The sequence below is a fragment of the Equus asinus genome, chromosome 8, assembly GCF_041296235.1.
Source record: "Equus asinus isolate D_3611 breed Donkey chromosome 8, EquAss-T2T_v2, whole genome shotgun sequence".
In the NCBI taxonomy this organism is placed as follows: domain Eukaryota; kingdom Metazoa; phylum Chordata; class Mammalia; order Perissodactyla; family Equidae; genus Equus; species Equus asinus.
This window is the reverse complement of record NC_091797.1, coordinates 12,770,102-12,788,977: the sequence shown is the minus strand read 5'-3', so window position 1 is coordinate 12,788,977 and position 18,876 is coordinate 12,770,102. Positions and strand designations below refer to the sequence as shown.

The window sequence follows — 18,876 nt, the reverse complement described above, 5'->3', positions numbered from 1 at the left end:
GTGGAAGCAGATCATTAGAAGTCAGCGGGGCTAGCGCTCGAAGGGAGGTAGGTGCGAAGTGCAGAGGAGGCTGCAGCCATCTCGCCGGTGCGCTCAGGAGAAGCGTCCAGAGGCAGGGAAGGCAGGCCGGGAGAGAGAAGTATGCACCAGGCGGGGAAGAAAGGCTGGTGGCTTTATGCGCATCTACCTTTAAGGGGGACTGAGGAAAAGAGTCTAGAAGCAGCTGCAGGAAACTACAGAAATACGCTATCATAGTTTCCCATGATAGAGTTAAAACCGTGTGTAACTTATTTAGAATGTTATTATTTATTTGTCTTATGAACTGAATGACAAGAACATTTTTCTTACAAAAATTACTGAAATATCCTGAATGCATTTTCTCAGACACCACTAGATGGCACTGTGCTCTAGGATAGAAAAACAGGTGGGCAAGGAAAAGGGGCAATTTCTTGTCTGTCTCCGTGGGCTAAATCTTTCAAAAGGATACTCCTATCATCATTTTTGAGCATGCAAACTCAATATACGTGTGTTTATTTATTTATAAATTATATACCTAATACTGCACTAATGCATTATGTCAATTATAAGACACATATGTAGAAAAATTGAAATATAAAAGGCTATGATGAAAATTAAACTGAAATTCTAATTAATGTCTTTCCTGCACTTTAGTGGATTTCTTTTTAAAGGATGTTTTTTAAAGATTTTATTTTTTTTCCTTCTTTCTCCCCAAAACCCCCCAGTACATAGTTGTATATTCTTCATTGTGGGTCCTTCTAGTTGTGGCATGTGGGACGCTGCCTCAGCGTGGTTTGATGAGCAGTGCCATGTCCGTGCCCAGGATTCGAACCAACGAAACACTGGGCTGCCTGCAGCAGAGTGCGTGGACTTAACCACTCAGCCACGGGGCCAGCCCCTTTAGTGGATTTTTTGTGCATATCCTTGGGGTATGTGCAGCCGACTTTGAAGAACGCTGGTCTATTTCATGATTTTTATCTTTATAACGATGAAAATAACACCAAAACAACTAAAACATTTTACTACACAAAGATATTAAAATATGCACTGTAGTTAAATGTCAGTCCACTTAAAGTACTGAAATTAAAGATTAAAGTGAAAAAAGGTTTAGACTTGTTTGCTTGGAGTTCTTTGTGTTTTTTCATTTTAAACCAGGTTTGGTCCGACATGTCAGAATCATAAGTGAGTTAAAAGAGCAGACCAAGTGCTGTGCAGTCTTTGCTCTGTTATATATTTTGCTGTTCAAAAATCAAAGAGGTTAAAAATTTTAGAAGGTAAAAACAAAGAGAACACAACCAACAAAAGAATGGATATAAATGATATAAAGAGATTGGTGGTATTGCCCCATGCCAAATAAATATGTAGAATTGAGTTAAAACAAAACAAAAGAGGAACAATCCTGACTTTATTAGAGAAATACAGTTGCACTTTTGCCCTGATTTCATAGAACTGTCTCTGTAGAAGAAGGTTTTGTTGTTGTTGTTTTAATATGATGGACTTCTGGGTTTTGGGGAACAGGTGATCCCCACTGGTCAGGTGATCCCCACTGTCAGATGATCCCCACTGTCAGGTGATCCCAACTAGTCAGGTGATCCCCTCTGTCAGGTGACCCCAACTAGTCAGGTGATCCCCTCTGTCAGGTGATCCTCACTGGTTAAATGATCCCCACTGGTCGTGTAGTCCTCATGGGCCAGGTGATCCCCACTGTCAAGTGATCCTCACTTTCAGGTGATCCCCACTGTCAGGTGATCCCCACTGGTCAGGTGATCCCCACTGTCAAGTGATCATAACTGTCAGGTGATCCCCACTGGTCAGGCAATCCCCACTGTCAGGTGATCCCCACTGTCAAGTGATCATAACTGTCAGGTGATCCCCACTGGTCAGGCAATCCCCACTGTCAGGTGATCCTTGCTGGTTGAATGATTCCCACTGGTCGTGTAGTCCTCATTGGTCAGGTGGTCCTTGCTGGTCCAATCAGGTGTGGTGGAATCAAGGGCTGGGTCACAGAGTGATCCAGGGATAAACAGGAAACCCACTCCTGTCATTGAGGGGTGGGGATTGGATTTCAGAGAATAGGGATTATGAGGTAGGCAGAGACCCCAATAGGTATCATCTAGGAAGGATAATTCCTGGGAATTACACTGGCTGCCATTCTCAGTGTTGTTTGTAAGACATGCACCATGTGGTATCATAGGAAGGCTGGGTTTAGGAGTTAGTAACCTCCGTGAGCACAATGACTCTCTTCTAACCAGTTTATGCATCAGTCTTAACTCATTGCCATTCAGACGCAAAACATCTTTCTTTTTCTCTCAGCACTGACTCCAAACACACTCTCTCAACTTCACAGGCTGCCTTCTAATGACTCTCTGAACAGGTGGACTAATTTTGCAGACATTTTTAGGGCGTTTAAAAGCCTCAGTTCAGTATAATTTAAATTCTAATTTCATATCCCATCTAAAATTCCCCCCTCCTATGCCCCATGGCCAGGCTGGTGTCCAGAGGTCTTGGAGCCCGGCGGGTGTGTGTGTGTGTAAGTGTCTGACCACCTCCCGATGCCTCCTCCCTCCCCCAAGTCCTCTGATGTGTTGAGGCTTCGAGGAGGGCGCTCGACAGGGGCACATGCCTTTCTTAACTAGTGCTCCTACATTCTCCCTCTGGTCATTGTTGCTGCTGCTCTCAGTGTGACAGTGACACAGACTAGCTCTCTCTTTGGGTGCTTCTGGAAAGGTCTCTGAGGGCCCCTGGCCTCCTCACTGCCTAATTCCCCATCAGAGACCTGGCTCCACCCCTTGCTCTACTAACACCCTTTGGCTCACGTCCCCAGGGGCTCACCTCACAGTCCCTTTACCCAGTTGGCAGCTGTCTTGGGTAGAGAACCAGCGAGAATGCTCAAGCTCAGCTACCTTCCATGGTATGCACTTGGCCCACAGGAAATCCAGCATCCACGTGTAGCCAAACCACATGCATGCCACTCATCTCTTTCCCATCTGCCATATCTGTCCATTTCCTTCTTCCTGCCTAGGGAGTTGCAGGGTAGCTAAGCAGATATTCAACTGCAGGCACCCACAGTTTCCACCAAGGATTCCCTTGAGGGCACCCTCACGTGACTTCAGGCTGGAGGGGCAGAAACCACCCTCCAGACGGAGGGGAGGGAAAACTCTGGCATGCTCCTCATCCCACAGCCTCATATCCTGGAGAATTCCATCCTTTCCCATTCTCCAGCCTCCCAGTCATCATTGTTGAGTACTGAGCATCCCTTATAGTTATTAACTCACTTAATCCTCACACCAATACAATAAGATACTTTTTAATAGATGAGGAAACTGAGACACTAAGAGGGTAACAACAAGCTTGCGATGGTCACGTAGGTACCAAGTGGGAAAGCTAGGATTTGGAACTTGATAGTCTGGATTGGGGGCCTGTGCTCTTGGGCATGACTTTCTTGAAGTGTGTGTGGGGGGTGGGAAGGGCAGCCGTGGGGTCTGTGTGGTGCCGGACTTGGGCTGGAGGTAAGGGAGCCAGGTGGGTCTCTCTTAATAAGCCCCAGGAAGTGTCTGGCCCCCAGGTATTTGTGGTGTCTTGAGAATGTGAAGTCTACTCAGCTTTGAGTATTTTCTACTTCCAGGACCAGAGGAAAGTAATGCCTGTATGATCCGCAAAGGCACCTGTTACTTTAAGAGTCTTTAAAAAAATATTATTCTGCATGTGGCAGTAGTTTAAAGCAGATTGGCCATGACTACATGACATGAAGAGCCTTTAATTTGAAGGAGTGCTCTAGCACTCGACACCTGGCTTTCCTCAATGTCCATGTGGTGTTAGATTTGTGATGAATGGATTGATTGAGTTGTTACTTTTATGGTGGGAGTATTTTGAGTAGGCACGGTTTATCACGTTAAGGAACAGAATTTAGGGAGGAAAGTAAGCTGAGGACTTACCAAGGCCAATAAAGCCTCTGTTTCACTCTTAGCCACAAACCTGGGAAAATAATAGAGTGTTAGACAATTAACTAAGTTGATAAGTAGCAATAATTTCCTGTTTAAAAGTCCTTGCATTAAATACTTGTCTATTAATTGACGCACAATTTTGAAAACCTTTTGCAGTTCACCTTTGGAATGCGTGCTCTGTCTGCTTTGGTCTTTGTAAGTAGCTGAGGAGTTGAATTTATGGCTGTCCTCACTAGCACTTTACTGAGTGAGTCATGCCCAGGGCTGGGTCATCCCAGCTGTATTCATTGAATCCAGAGGAAGTCAACATCTCCACACTTAGGGGGTTGGATTCTGCCATAATGTGGTGAATGGAAGACCATGTGGATAATTTTTGTTGATTTAAAATTGAAAACAAGAGGTAATAAAAGGGGCTTGATGAGTTAATTTTTGCCCCGCAGGAAGGCACTGTTTCAGAAGCTGGCCTCACCTGATTCTGCTGATGACTCAGCTTCGAAGGGCTTCTCATTCTGGAGAGTGAATCATGTCATCGCAGTAAGTTACACGTGTCACAGGGTGCAATGGCTCCTTGGTACTGCACTGAAGCCAACGTTTTACCACGTTTTCTGTCTGTAATTCCTCAGATATGTCAGACTATGTCTACATGAAGAGCTGCCCTTTTTTTGATGAGGTCATGGTCACGTGTTAGCTTCTCTTACCCTTGATTGTGCCATTTTGAAGATCAGGTTCTTGAATGTCCCAGACTTTGGATTAAAGAAAAACTCAATTTCAGGTTAGCCTTGACGCACTGCAATGTCATGAGATGACTTTTATTGAGAAATATAAACGTCACACCATATGTGTGACATTAGCATTTCACGGCTTCATGTGTAGGTTGCATGTTTGTTCTATGCTGGTGTCTGTAACGCCACTAGACCAAGCTCCATTAGTTCTGCTTTTAGTCTTGATTGATATTAATGCATTTTCACTATCTTACTGGTTTCAGGGTAAAATGCTAGAATTTTAGTATTAGTCTATGACACATGGAAGCTTGGACAGAACTGAGTTTTAGAATCAAACAACCTACTAGGCAACATATGATTTTCTACGTTATAGAATTTAACAGAGTACAGTTGGTCCTCTGTATCTGCGGTTCCACATCCATGGATTCAACCAACCAAGGATTGAAAGGCCTACGATGGTTGCATCTGTACTGAACAGGTACAGACTTTTTTTTCTTGACATTATTCCCTAAACAATGCAGTATAATAACTGTCCACATAGCATTTACATTGTATTAGGTGTTAGTAATAATCTAAAGATGATTTAAAGTATACAGGAGGGTGTGTGTAGGTTATATGAAATACTATCCCATTTTATATAAAGGACTTGAGTATTCAAGGGGGGGTCCTGGAACCAATTCTACGCAGATACTGAGGGACAACTACATAGTTTCTAAATATTCTTTATTGTATTTCTGTGTTCCGCAAACTTTTTTGAGATAAGGCATTGATATTAATGAACAACTTTCTTTATCATGTACATCTATAAACTATTTAAATGCATTGTAGTACTATTTTATTATGCACGTCATACAACCCCAAAATTATAATTTTTAGAAGGATGAGGTAAACAAATAAATATAAATCAAAGCTCTGATCTTTTCTTCTTGCCTACCCTGGGGGATGTGCTTTCCACTTGAACTCTTCAGCAGAGGTTCACAAACTTACAGTTAGCTCCACCTTTCACTTAGCTATACAAATAAAAACAAAATCAATACCATCATCTGGAAGGAACTTTTCAGAGTCTGCTTGTCCAACTTCTTGTTTTTTAGGCACAATTATGAGCTTATTCCTAAGGTGAAAATTAATTCTGTGTAGTTCTAAATTTTGAAAGAACTTGCTCAATCTTGTGTGGGAGTAGAGTTATTACAAATAACTGGAAAAACATATGAGTGGGTGATGTCACTCTGTGATTCATGCCCCTATGGGTGGCCTTCTGTCTCCGTGGAATTCAACGTTCGCTTGAGAGCTGGAGGTGCCCAGGACCTGGGAAAAACATGTCTCTGTCCGGGATCCCTGTTCTGTGGCCTGATTCCCATGTGCACAAAACCATGGGATGGTTACGGAGACATGTAAGACCAAGGTTGGAACCTACGCTTTGGAGCGGCTTCATTTGGTTGATCTCTGGCAGCTCCTATAAAGCCACTTCTAATTCACAATTAGACTGAGTGGAAGGGTACATTCAATTTTTCTTCCATGGGAATTTGAAAACAACCTGAGAACAGCTTGTTCAAATGAGGAACGGATAGAACATTTATTTAAATCAACATTGCTAGCCAGAGAGGGAACTTGAGTGTCTCTAATATTTCCATTTGCTAATAATGTGTCTAAGCCTCGTTACCATGGCTTCTGAGAGCTTTCACCCAATGCTCGGCAGGACTGGGCTCCTTCTGGAATGCTTTCTCTGCATGCAGATGGCCCTTTTTCAGCATCTTTCTCTTCTCCAAGGCTGTTCACTCCTCACTTGTCCAGAGAAAATTTTTTTGATTCCACTTCTTTTTTAGTATAGCTCAGAAAAGTTTATAGAGTTTTCACAGACATTATTTCATTTGCTCTTCGTAGTCCTTCAAGGTAGACGGAGTAGGTTGTTGCTGTCCCCGTTTTGTGGATAAAGAAACAGTGTCTCAGAGAGGTTAGGTGACTTCTAATAAGCAGCAGAGCTAGGAGGAGAACATGGCCTTCTGACTTCTACCCCAAACAAAGGACAAGAAAAATTATAGCACAGGAGGTATATTTTCTTATATCATTAAGCATATTCAGATTAATTCTAGTTTTTTTTTATTTCAGCTGAATATGTTGCCGTTCATCTCTTGCTGCCCAGAGTTGATTTGAGTGGAATCACCTGGTCCCAGTAGACATGCCTTGGCTGTATTTGTATCTTCCCTCCCGGCAGAACTGATTACCCTAGTGTAGGAAACTGACTGTAGGAAAATAAAGTGGTTCGTGACATCTTAAGAAGCGCCACTTTAAATGAAACTCTTGACTTAGTGTTGCCTTGGAAATGTGTTCTTCACAACGGAGAACGTTGAGCTGTCCTGTAGAGGGACTGCAGGACTGCACACAGTCCCTCTTGCCACAAGGTGTCACAAAGATAACACTGGCAGCTTAAGAGACCAGCCAGCTAAATGAGAAATGTCAGTCAACAAACAGCTTAACCACTCTTGGCTCATTTTTCTCTATCGGGCAGTTTTTGTTTGGGGAAAGTGAGTGATCCTCCCTCTTGCTTCCTAACTCAAGATTTCTCTGTATCTACTTCGGAATTTGTCTCCCGGGGCCAGGATCTGCCTCTTTTTTAATATTTACTGCCAGCAACCTGTCTTCGTCTCTTTCTCCCTCTTTCTCCCTTTTTTGTTTCTCTTTCATTTTCTTTTTTATCTATTTCGATTTTTCATATACATAATTGTCACTAAGAGATTAAAGAGTCTTATGATGATGAGGGAAATTTAGAACAGTTTCCTTTAAGAATTTTTGGATCATTCTCTGTGTGTCTGTTTGAAATTTACTTATTCACACATTATTTCCTTAATCCTAATCCCCAGATGTATAACTGAAATGTCCTTGTGTCTTTCTCACAGTACCTCTCCTGCATAAATGCCCTCATGCATTCCTTTCCAAACAACTCTGCAGTTCTAGGTCAGACATATTTGCACAGGTAGTATTAGAATCTTGCAAAAATATGCTCTTTCTTTCCGAAGGAGGTGTGGCTGCCTAGGAGAAGGAGCCCAGCAGGGGTCAGTCTCTCCCAGTAGAAGAGCTGCGAACGATTTCATTGTGGTTTTTCTTTGACAGTTTGTTCTTTTTGAACGAACTTTTGAAGAACGAAAGTTAGGTTCTTGTTTGTTTTAAGCAAACTCTGGATTGGTTTAAAGAGAAAGTAAATAATCTCAACCCTGTACCACCGCACAGCCAAAGCGGTACACTGATTGTTCTCTTGTTAAAAACACAGCTATTGAATTGAGGCATAACCTCGTTATTGTCTGGGCATCTGAGCATCATTTAATAGGTGATTTAAATTTTATTTTCACTTGCAGGGTGATTGATTCATGGTAGGCAACAGCGCTCTAATAGACTGGCCTTTTGGATATGTGCAGCAGTGGCCTAGCTCCTGGAATTGTGGAGTTAGACACGCTCTGTACCAACCACACACCCTCTCACCCCATTTTCAGATGAGAAAACAGAGATCCAGAGAGATTTGTTCAAAGACTCATAGCTGTGGGGAAGAGGATCTGAGTTGGGACTAAAATCAAGAGCCACCGTAGTTGGAGCTTCGATAAGCCGGAATGACAAGCTGTTATTTGAATCTAGAGCTGGTGGCCAGGCTGTTGGCCTTGGGGATCCTCTAGAGTCCATGCTCTGTTCTCAGTGTTGCCGCCTTCAGATTGAGGGGGCAGCAGCAACATCAAACTGAGCAGGGCTGTCACTGCCTACGCCTGTTCACAGGTGATTATTGTCAGTGCAATCCCCATAGCAACGCAGCAAAGTCCCTGCCCGTAGCTGAATGACGAAGACGATTATGCCAGAGAAGGAAAGAACATTCTAGGGCTGCTTGATTGAGGAGGGGCTCTTATGCATGTCAGACAGAGTCATGGCTTCCCCTCAGGCAGCCGCAGCAGCGCTGTCTCAGCGCGGCCTGTGGAGTTCGTTTACATCATCAACTGGAAAGCACTTACCCTGTCGTCTGTGGTTCGGAACTGACTAGCAAGCCAGGAATCACTCAGCTTCACTTGTTCTCACTCGTGAGGGTGTGTGACGATGAAGGACCCTCTTCCAGCCAATCCCTGCCATTGGCTATGGGGTTCACCATACCGGAGCGAGCTGCAGAGCTCTAGGCCTAGAAACAGATGCTAAGGGTAGTTTTTCCAAAGGAGAATGCTTGCTAACCTTGGCTGATGAAAGTAGGCTTAACAACCATGGGGACAAGCTCAAGGCAGGCCTCCCTAAGAATCACTTTCTCTGTGTTTGTAAAAGTGGTTTATGAATGTTAAATATTTCTTGTTTGAATATTTTTTGTTAAATGGCATGTTTCTATAAAACAGAGGATAAAGGTGCATTTGACAGGCACAACTAGGTAGTATCCTAATGTAGCCAGTTCTTGCTAGCTTGGTAGACATGGAGGTGCATTGCCTGGATCTTTCTTCAAGGCAGAGCTTGCTGGCAAGCTGTGGGGAGTGTGATGAGTAGACAGCCCATAGTTGTCATATCCTTCTGTGTCTGCCTCAGCTGTAGTCAGCTGCTTTGCCCTCTGTCCCCTCTGACCAAGCAGCCGACCCCCAGGGACTGAAGTGGGGAAGGGAATGAAGGCTAGCCAGCAGTTTGCACCCAATACGTGCCACCTCTGACAGGCCATGCTCACCAGGGCTCCCAGCTCGCTTGGTCAAGGCTTGTTGGGCCTTCTTTGAAGTTCTTTTTGCTTTGCCCAATCCAGCTTCATTTCCTGTATTTCACAGGTGTTGATCCCAAATCCAGCTCAGATCTGTTTTTGGGAAACCCAGCCCACAACAACCAACCTATCTCTTTGGCTTGGAAAACTTTATGGCCCCATAAAGTAAATGCCTAAAAACCTTTTGTGATAATTTAACTTTTCAATAATATTTACATAAGAAAGGAAAGGACGACCTTAACAAAGTCTCAGAAAAGAAAAGAGAATAGTTATCTAGTCTTAATATTATCAAAACAGTCAGTTATTATAAATTGACTTTGAACATAGCCCACTTAACCACTTTTTACAATGGGAGAAGAATGTTCTTGAATTCTTGACTTACAAGACACCAAAAATCACACTCTGAATGTTTTTATGCCCAGTTTTTTTTTTTACATTGAGGTCCCATTGATTTATAACATGTAAGTTTCAGATGTCCTTCATTCTATTTTGGCTTCTGTATAGACTGCATCGTGTTCACCACCGGAAGTCTAGCCTCCATCCATCACTGTATGTATGTGCCCCTTTACCCCTTTTGCCCTCCCCACACTGCTTCCCCTCGTATCTACCAATCTATTCTCCTTATCTATGTGTGTATTTGTTTATCTTCCGCATATGAGTGAATTCATATGGTAATTGTCTTTCTTCTGACTTATTTTGCTTAGCATAGTACCCTCAAAGTCCATTCATGTGTTGCAAATGGCATGATTTTGTCTTTTTTTATGGCTGAGTAGTATTCCACTGTATATGTATATATACCACCTCTTCTTTATCTACTCATCCCTTCATCGGCACTTAGGTTGCTTCCAAGTCTTAGCTACTGTGAATATTGCTGCAATGAACATAGGGGTGTATATATCTTTTTGAATTAGTGTTTTCATGTTCTTTGGATAAATGCCCAGAATTGGAATAGCTGGACCATATGGAATGGAAAACAGTATGGAGATTTCTCAAAAAACCACACTCAATTCTTTTTTAATGAGTTGTCCTAAATGTTTTCACCTGTTTCTAGTTGCACTTTGAGACTCCATCCACCTTCCTAGCTAGTCTCAAAGTACCAAAGCATTGCCCTGCTCTTGTTGGGAGCAGGATGAAGGTTCCCTCCTTGCGATTTCCTGTGGCAGGGGTGGGGTGAGGGGGAGGTGAGCAGAAAAAGGAGGAGTTGAGAGGGGAGGATATCTCTGGGGCACCAGGTTCATCTCAATGGCCCTAGCAACTTTGTTTCCCGAGATTGCTGGATCTGTACTTGACCCTTCACTTATCTAACCTGGTAGTTTGGAATCTAATGGATTGGGTCAGGAAAAGAAAAAATCTGAAGGAATAAGTGACTCACCTTGAAGCTGCTGCCCAGGTGATGAGCAGAGGTAATGAGCAACTGATTCATGGCATTGCTAAATTTAGTTTTCGGTGGATCACATGCTAGAAGTAATCTAAAAAGTAATATACGTATGCAACAAATTGGGTTACATGAAACTTGAAAAATTTAAATTTGAAAGGAACAGAGATGTAAAGCAACAAATCAGCCCAAGTCAGATTTAGAACTGTTTTTAATATGACACTGAAGGGTGATAGCCTGGATCACACAGAGGCGGGATTTTGTGCATCTATTAGGGCTAAGATAGCATCTTGTTCTTATCCGTAGTTCAGGAAGCATTCTTATTAGAACCATCTCCTAGAAGAAAGCAAGTTATATTAAGAAAGATTGCAACATGAGCCATTTTTCAGTATTGCAGATGATGAAAAACCAAATATGTGAATCCTAGAAAATTTAGGGAGAGTAGACACTTAAAAAAAAGGAAAAGAAAACAGACGACCAGGAAGAGTTGGTTTACATTTCTGGGTTTAAGCAATTTTCGTAATCATATGTGGATATTGTTCTGTCAGGAAAAGGTAGTGTAGGTTTTACTCAGTAAGTTGTTAAAGCTATTTTGCTTGCTCTGATATGGTTCTCTTTAATTTCAACTGATAAATAAAAACAAAAACTTCTTACAAAATGAAAATGTCTGTTTTCTCAGTGAAGATTTCAAACATGCAAAAATATTTTCTCATGAGGCCTCTGACGGAATAGTCTGAGAGCCAACATTTTAAAATCGGATACATTTCCAGTATGTTCAACCCCCAAATGGGAATTACATGTTTAAACCAAGTGGTGTTGCTTTAGGTGTAAACTGGCAATGCAAATGTTTCCTTTGTTGGGCGTGAGGTTCTCACAGCATCTCCTAAACAAAACACACAGGCTTTAAAATTAGTGGCTCCCACCATGCCTTGGCTGGACTGCTTTGCTAGGTCCGTACCATTAAATCAGAGAACGTTGAGTCCCAGCTGGCCTGTGTAGAGCAAATTCTTTCTTTCCTTTCTCCTTTCACTCTCTGAGCTCTAAAGGGGTTCAGCTATGTACCCCATGTTGTCTCTCTCTCCTCTGCCATGGTGTCCTCTCTGCGGGTGGTTCCTTTATTGCATCCTATGGTTTCTGGGTCGTGGTTGCCCGTTTGTGTGAATGTTCCCTCTGTTCTTTTATCTGATGGAAAGACTTCCTATCATGCTCACTTTAAGTGCTAGGGGCACTTTTTAGAGTCTTAATTGGACTTAGTCCACATTTCAACTGCCAGTATTTTAGTTAAAATAAATGTTATTGTTCCGCTTTATCCTCTTTAAAAGATAGTGGGGCAGAAAGAGAAAGGACAAGAATTTTAGCAATTACCAAATTGCAGGAAAATGTTGAGTGGCTCGCCTGGGGATATCCAGGGCAGTGTGGGGAAGCTTTTCTTCTCATTATTTTTCATTTGTTTATGCTTTGAGTATCAATGCTCAGAAGGTTAAAATTCCCCTCAATGATGTTCTCAATTTGTCCTAAAACTTCAATTAAGTCTCTCAAGTTTTTTCTTAGATCCATCACCCTAGTGTCCAGAGGAGTCACAAAGAAGCTGAAAAGAGACCTCGGTCCTCTGTGTGTGCGATCTCCTTTAGAAGGTGTTTATCAGATATCTGTGACTCTTGTCACAGCAGTAAAACATTGACATAAAGAGAATGTCACCTGAGGGCCCAAAGGAGTGACATTATCCTGGGTCTTCCTTGTCAACTATTTGAAATGTAAGAGCAAAACTTGTGAACTTGTGGATGTGAAAGCTTTGGAAAGATGACTAGTTACTGGAGAGCTGGGTCCTCTGCAGTTTGGATGAAGAGTTCCGAACGCTTCAGAAGCACAGGCGCTTTCAGAAGCACAGGCGCTTTCTCTTTCCTTCCCTCCTGGTCAGTGGGGTGGCTCATTTCATTAACTTGGATCTTGTTACCTCTGCTAGTCTGACCTTTATCTTCTAATCTAAGTGAACATTCAAATCTTTTTCCCTTCTGTTCATTTTATCCACCTCTAGGCAAGCCTACTGAGAGATCAGTGCTTTTAATACGTACATGTTTATTTTACCATGCTCTGATTTTCTCCTTTATCCTTCCCGTATCGTGACATTCACTGGTAAGGCATCAAACATTTCTTGAAGGCCTATATATATTTATTTTTTTACTTGTTTGGAAAGAATTTCAAGCTTACAGAAAAGTTACTTGAATAAAAATAGTACAAAGAATGACAATTAACCCTTTCCCTAGCTTCATCTCTTGTTAACATTTTATGCAATTCGCTCGGTCGTTTGTGTATTCTCTCCTCTCTCTCTCCATATATGCATATATCCACACATAATGTGTAATAATGTCTATACACACATAATGTTTTGTTTTACCAAAGCATTTGAGAATAAGTTTCACACATCATGGCCGTTCATCCCTCCGTACTTAGTGCTTTTTATGGCTAGGAATATTCTCTTACGTAATCACAGGGCAGTTGTCAACTTTGGTAATATACCATTAATATTTTTATCTCATTTGTATTTTAATTTTCCCGCTGGCCTGCTAATGTTTCTGATAGCTTCTTTTTCTTCCAATACAGGATTCAGTCTAGGGGCAGATATTGCATTAAGTTGCTATGTTTCTTTAATCTCTGAAACATTTCCACAGCGTTTGTCTTTTTATGACATTGATATTTTTGAAGATAGAGTCCTCTCCCCTTTTAAAAACAGATGTCTCCCTATTTTGAGTTTGTCTGATGCTTTTTCATGATTAGACTTAGGTTTCATGTTCCTGACTGGACCACCACATACATGACACTGTGCTTCTCAGACGGTCACATCTGGAGACACGTGATGTCCATCTGCCCCTCATGAGTTTTCATCACAAAGTGAAGCGATGACCTGTTTCTCCACTCTTTAGTTATTGTTTTCTTGCTTGCAACTAATAAGCAGTATGTAGAGAGATACTCTAAGACCATGCAGATATCCTGCTCCTTATTAAAATTTCCCCTTGGATTTAGCATCCATCAAGCATTCTTGCCTGAACCAGCTTTTAAGATGATGGGTACACAATGATGAGGACTCAGGTCAGCACTCCCTCCACGTTCCCCAGTCAGCGTGTGACCTTCCAGGAACCAAGAACCCTCCCTTCTCCCTCATGTGTGGATGTACGTACGAGTTATCTGTGTGGTCGCAAGGCTTCCTGTTTCCCCGCCCCATCCGACCCCAAATGGTCTGTAATTAGTCCTTATTTAGTTTGGAGCTCTGATTGTCCCAGACTTGGCTGATTGGAATCCCTTCAAGGTGGCTACTTGTGCCTGTGTCACCCTCCATTATTGTCTGAGCACATCCTCATCATCTGGTGTAACAAAATGTTCCGTGCTCATCTTGTAATTCCCTTTCCCTAATCCTGCTTTCAGCCACGTCTCCAAGGACCCCTGGTTCCTTTTAGTGGGGATGGGATTAGAGATGAAGATCTGAGCACTAGCTGTGCTCATTGCTCCTAGAATGCCTCTGCTTCTAGGCCTTTTTAGTGGACAGAGCCGGGAAATACATGCATGCACATAATACACATATGTGAGAACACATGCACATACACACATGATAGAATCATGTAAACGTGCACACACGGGCATGTACACATTTGAGATATCTACACCAATATCTCCGATTTCAATGATCTTTCTTGCCCTCCTCCACTCCGTATTTTCATGTGCTTTCTTTCACAGTGAGAATCCTGGCTTCCAAGACATCAACATATTTTCTCACTTGCTCAATCCCATAATACATCTAAAATAGTTTCAGAAAACCTTCACCCATATCTACTACGAAAAGAAAACCTAATAAAAAGATTCAGGCTCTCCAGTTTCCCCTTTTCCTGTCTCCCTACCCTGCCCAAGACTGAGGTCGTACAGGGTGTGTAGTCAAAACTGAGTGTATAACTTCCTTACGTTAGTTTGGGACTTTTTTTGCCCTGCACTGTGGTTATGGTAATCATTTGAAATACAGTTGGGTTCATTTTTTTGGTTTCTTTCCATTTTCGTTTTTCCCTCTTCCCATCCTTCTTGATTTACATCTTTTGAATGACAAACATTAACATACTTCCAAAAGTCAAAGCTTTAGAGAAGGTTTACTCAGAGAATGTCCCTCCTCCCCTGCCCTGTGCGCCCTCCTCTCCGTCACCCCCTGTAGGGAACCAACTTAGTCGTTTCTGTTTTTTCTTTCCTGTGACCTTTTTTGTAAAGATAAGCAGACACACGTATGTTTTCTTGTTTCCTCTTCTTTCTTAAACACAGGCACTGGGTATAATCTTTTGTGCTTTGACTTTTCGCTTTACGAGGTCTCTTGCACCTCACTCCCCATCCGTTCATAGGGCGCATCCTCATTCTTTTTCACGAGATAGTATTCGTTGTGTGCTTGTACCAGAGTTTATTCAACAATCTCCTTTGCTTGGACATTTAGGCAGTTTCCAATATTTTGTAATAACAACGCTTCAATGAATAAACTTGTGCATACATATTTTCATATTGCTGAAGGGGTATCTTCAGGATAGCCTCCTAGATGTGGCTTCAAGGAGAAATGCACGTGTAATTTTGTTAGATATTGCCAAATTCCCTTCGGTGATGTTTATATCGTTTTACATTCCCAACAACCACATATGAAAGTGCCCGTTTCGTCACAGCCTCAGCAACAACTGTGTTGTGAAGCTTTTGAATTTTTCCCAGTCTGATGGGTGAGAGGTAGGATCTTGTGGTTTCAGGGTGTGTTTTCTGTTCTTACCAATGAAGTTGAACATCTTTTCATATGCTTAAGAAGAATTTTGATCTCTTTTTGTAAGTTGCTTGCACGTATTTTTTTCCTATTTATCTATAGGGTTTTTGGTATGTTTTCCCCTCAAATTTTAAAAAGTTCTTTTTAGTTTTAGGGGTAGTGGCCTTTTATCTGTGATACATGTTGTAAATATTTTCTCCAATTTGTACTTTGTTATTTGAGTTTATTTATTTATTTACTTTTGGCCTTGTAAAATTTTAAATTTTTATTTAGTTAAATTTGTCACTCTTTTTTTCAATTGCTTCTGGATTTTTAGTCACAGTTAGAATGCCTTTTCCTACAGCCAGGTTCTGGAGGAAGCCACCCATCTGTTACTTGTATAGCTTTATTTTTTACATTTAGATCTCTGTGAAATAATAAGAAATATATATATGTATATTTGGTTCCCACTAATGTTTGGTCTTTGATTCTGGTTCCTGACATGGAGCTCCTAAATCCCTTGGGATTTCCTAGGATAGGAACATCTTTTGTTCTAGTGAGGTGACTCTTGGTGGGCTCCTGGGCGGGGCTGGTCACTAGAAAGACCAAGCCATGACTAGAAGCTTGGAACTTTCTGTCCCAACCTCCATCCTCCAGAGAGGGGAGGAGGGCTAGAGACTGAGTTAATAAACTATCATGCCTACACAATGAAGCCTGCATCAAAATCCCTATAGTATGGGGTGGGAGAGCTAATGGGTTGGTGAACGCATCCACATCCTGGGAGGGTGGCAAACCCCAACTCCACCCAAACCCCAAACTCCCCAACTCCCCAAGACCTCCTGTGCTTGGGACTCTTCTGGATCTTGTCCTGTGGATCTCTTCGTCTGGCTATTCATCTGTATCCTTTAAAACATCCTTTATAGGGCCAGCCCTGATGGCCTAGTGGTTAAGGTTCGGCACTCTCACTGCTTTGGTGACCCCAGTTTGTTTCCTGGTCAGGGAACCACACCACTCATCTGTCAGTTGCCATGCTGTCGTGGCAGCTCACATAGAGGAACTAGAAGGACTTACAACCAGATAGACAGCCATGTGCTGGGGCTTTGGGGAGGAAGACTGGCAACAGATGTTAGCTCAGGGCAAATCTTTCCCTGCAAAAAAAAAAAAATAAAAAGGTATATATATATGTATCCTTTATAATAAATCAGCAATAGTAAGTAAAATGTTTTCCTGTGTTCTGTGAGCTGCTCTAGCAAATTATCAAACCTGAGGAGGGAGTTGCAGGAACCCCTGATTTGTAGCCCAATCACAGAAGTTGAAGGTAACCTGAGAACTTACTACTTGCGATGGGCGTGTGAAGTGGGGGGCAGTCTGGTGGGACTGAGCCCTTCACTGTGGGGTCCGCACCCACTCCAGACAGTCAGTATCAGTACTGCTTTGTGTGGAAAAGCCCACGCATCTGGTGTCAGGAGTGTTCTGAGTGTGGTAGTAGTGTCAGAGCGCAGAGGGGAAAAAAGAGTTTTCCCTACTCACTGGTTCATCTGGAATTTATTCTTGTGTATGGTGGGAGGAGTGGTTCTAATTTTCTCTTTTTCCAAATGGCTAATCAGTTGTCCAGCATTATTTGTGAAAAGACCATCTTGGTTCCAGTGATTTGTGATGTCACCTGTATCATGTGTAGTTAAACCTTATCCTTTTTTGGGCCTACATGTATGGCAATAAAAATTTGGGTAAGTAAGCCATCTGAATTAAGTCAGTGAACCCTCTGTAAAGGAGGAGTTGTAAAATTAAAATATCACTTAAATATTTTGATATTAACCTTAGTACAGCGTCTGAATTAGGTATTACAGTTAAAGCAGTAGAGGGTCATATGTCCCTAGCACCGGTTCTCAAGCTTTGTTAAAACATAGATTCCTGAGCTCTATCATTAAAAATTCTTACCTAGAAGTCCAGGATGGGGCTTTGATGTTTTCTCTGGTTAATGACTAGTGCGGGTGGATGGGGTCGTGGGTCATTGGATCACTCTTTGAAAAGCACGTCCTTAGAGGAGAGAACAGCCTACGTGGGATAATATCCAATGCAGTGACATGTGCAAAAAGTAATAGTTAAATTATTTTGATGATGACAAAGGGCCATTTAGGCTTTCCACTACATACAAAACATGAGAGTTACTCAAAGAGCTAGGGGTTTACTTCTAGGCAAATTGTTGGAAGTAAATCCACATTTGGTAATCTTTCCATCCTTCGGAATTTATTCTCAATTGTCTGGACATGAGATTTAGGTCTGTGATCCTCAGACCTTTTAGTTTTACATCTTGTTCAGAAAGATCAGGACTCTGAATGACTTGTTTTGGTGATAAAGCCTCCAGTGGGCCACAATGATAGGAAGGATGCTCTGATTTTGCTAGGTTAGAAATGAGATTAAATAAGTAAGGACACTTGTTACAGTTTAATGTTATGCATTTGATGATGGAAACATAAACATTGCTTCACGCACTGGAAAATTAGTAATTTCCTTCTACCGTCTGGAAAATTAGTAATTCTGCAATGTTCTTTCAAAACCAGGGACCTAAATAGTTGAGCAAGGAAGCCATAATTGATACAGCCCTCTTCCAAGCTTTGTCTCTGCAGATTTGGCCATATTGTGTGTTAGAAAGTATAAGAAGCACTTGCTTCCATTTTCTGCGGCTGGTTCACCAAAATCTCATCCAGATTTGTTTTTGTCTGTCCATTCCTTTGTCTCACAGAATAGAGTCCAGTGTGGTTCTAACTTCTGTTATGCATGTTCTTGATGAATAAAAATCCAGGCCCACGAGCACACATGTGCACATTTTACTACGAGATAGCAAAATCCCGGTGTGTGGTGACCTCACTCCCAGCATGACCTTATGGTTCCCACTCTTTGTACCTTTACAATTTTGTATTCTCCTGGCGTTGTGAGTGGGGATTTTTCTTCTTTACTACGAGTCACAGCAGTGTATCACAGCCATAGAAGAGCTAAGCTTGGAGGGGTTTGTTGGCAAAGATTTGAGCATCTGCCCTCTGGCTTCTTCTGGTTCTCGTCTGTATCTCATAACACAAAACTCACAAGGAATTCGCGTTGGTAGAATCTGCCTACTAAATGATGCTTGCAAATAACACGTTCATCAACTAGCATTTGAGGTTTTGATTAAACCGTTTTGTAAGTAATTTCACTTTTGTGGCTGTTAAAGAGTACATTTTGAAAGGAAAAATACGTTTTGGCTCTGAGTACTTTGAAGTCCCTCTTCAGTTCATCAAAATCTATGTGAATTGTAATGTGGCCTTTTACTGTTCAGGCGAATCCTTTGGATCCAGCACTTGCTATCCTCTGCTGCACAAAATGATTCTCGT

At 42.0% G+C, this 18,876-nt stretch overlaps 1 long non-coding RNA gene across 1 annotated transcript in view; it reads right to left on the bottom strand.

Moving 5' to 3' along the window:
- Nucleotides 1–10,952: 10,952 nt before the first annotated feature.
- LOC139045816 (uncharacterized) overlaps nt 10,953–18,876 on the bottom strand; it is a 29,918-nt gene continuing 21,994 nt past the window's right edge. The window contains exons 3-4 of the long non-coding RNA XR_011504928.1: nt 16,580–16,656; nt 10,953–11,094 (exon numbers count right to left, since the gene is read on the bottom strand). This is a non-coding gene — a long non-coding RNA (uncharacterized lncRNA). The remainder of the gene's footprint in view (nt 11,095–16,579; nt 16,657–18,876) is intronic.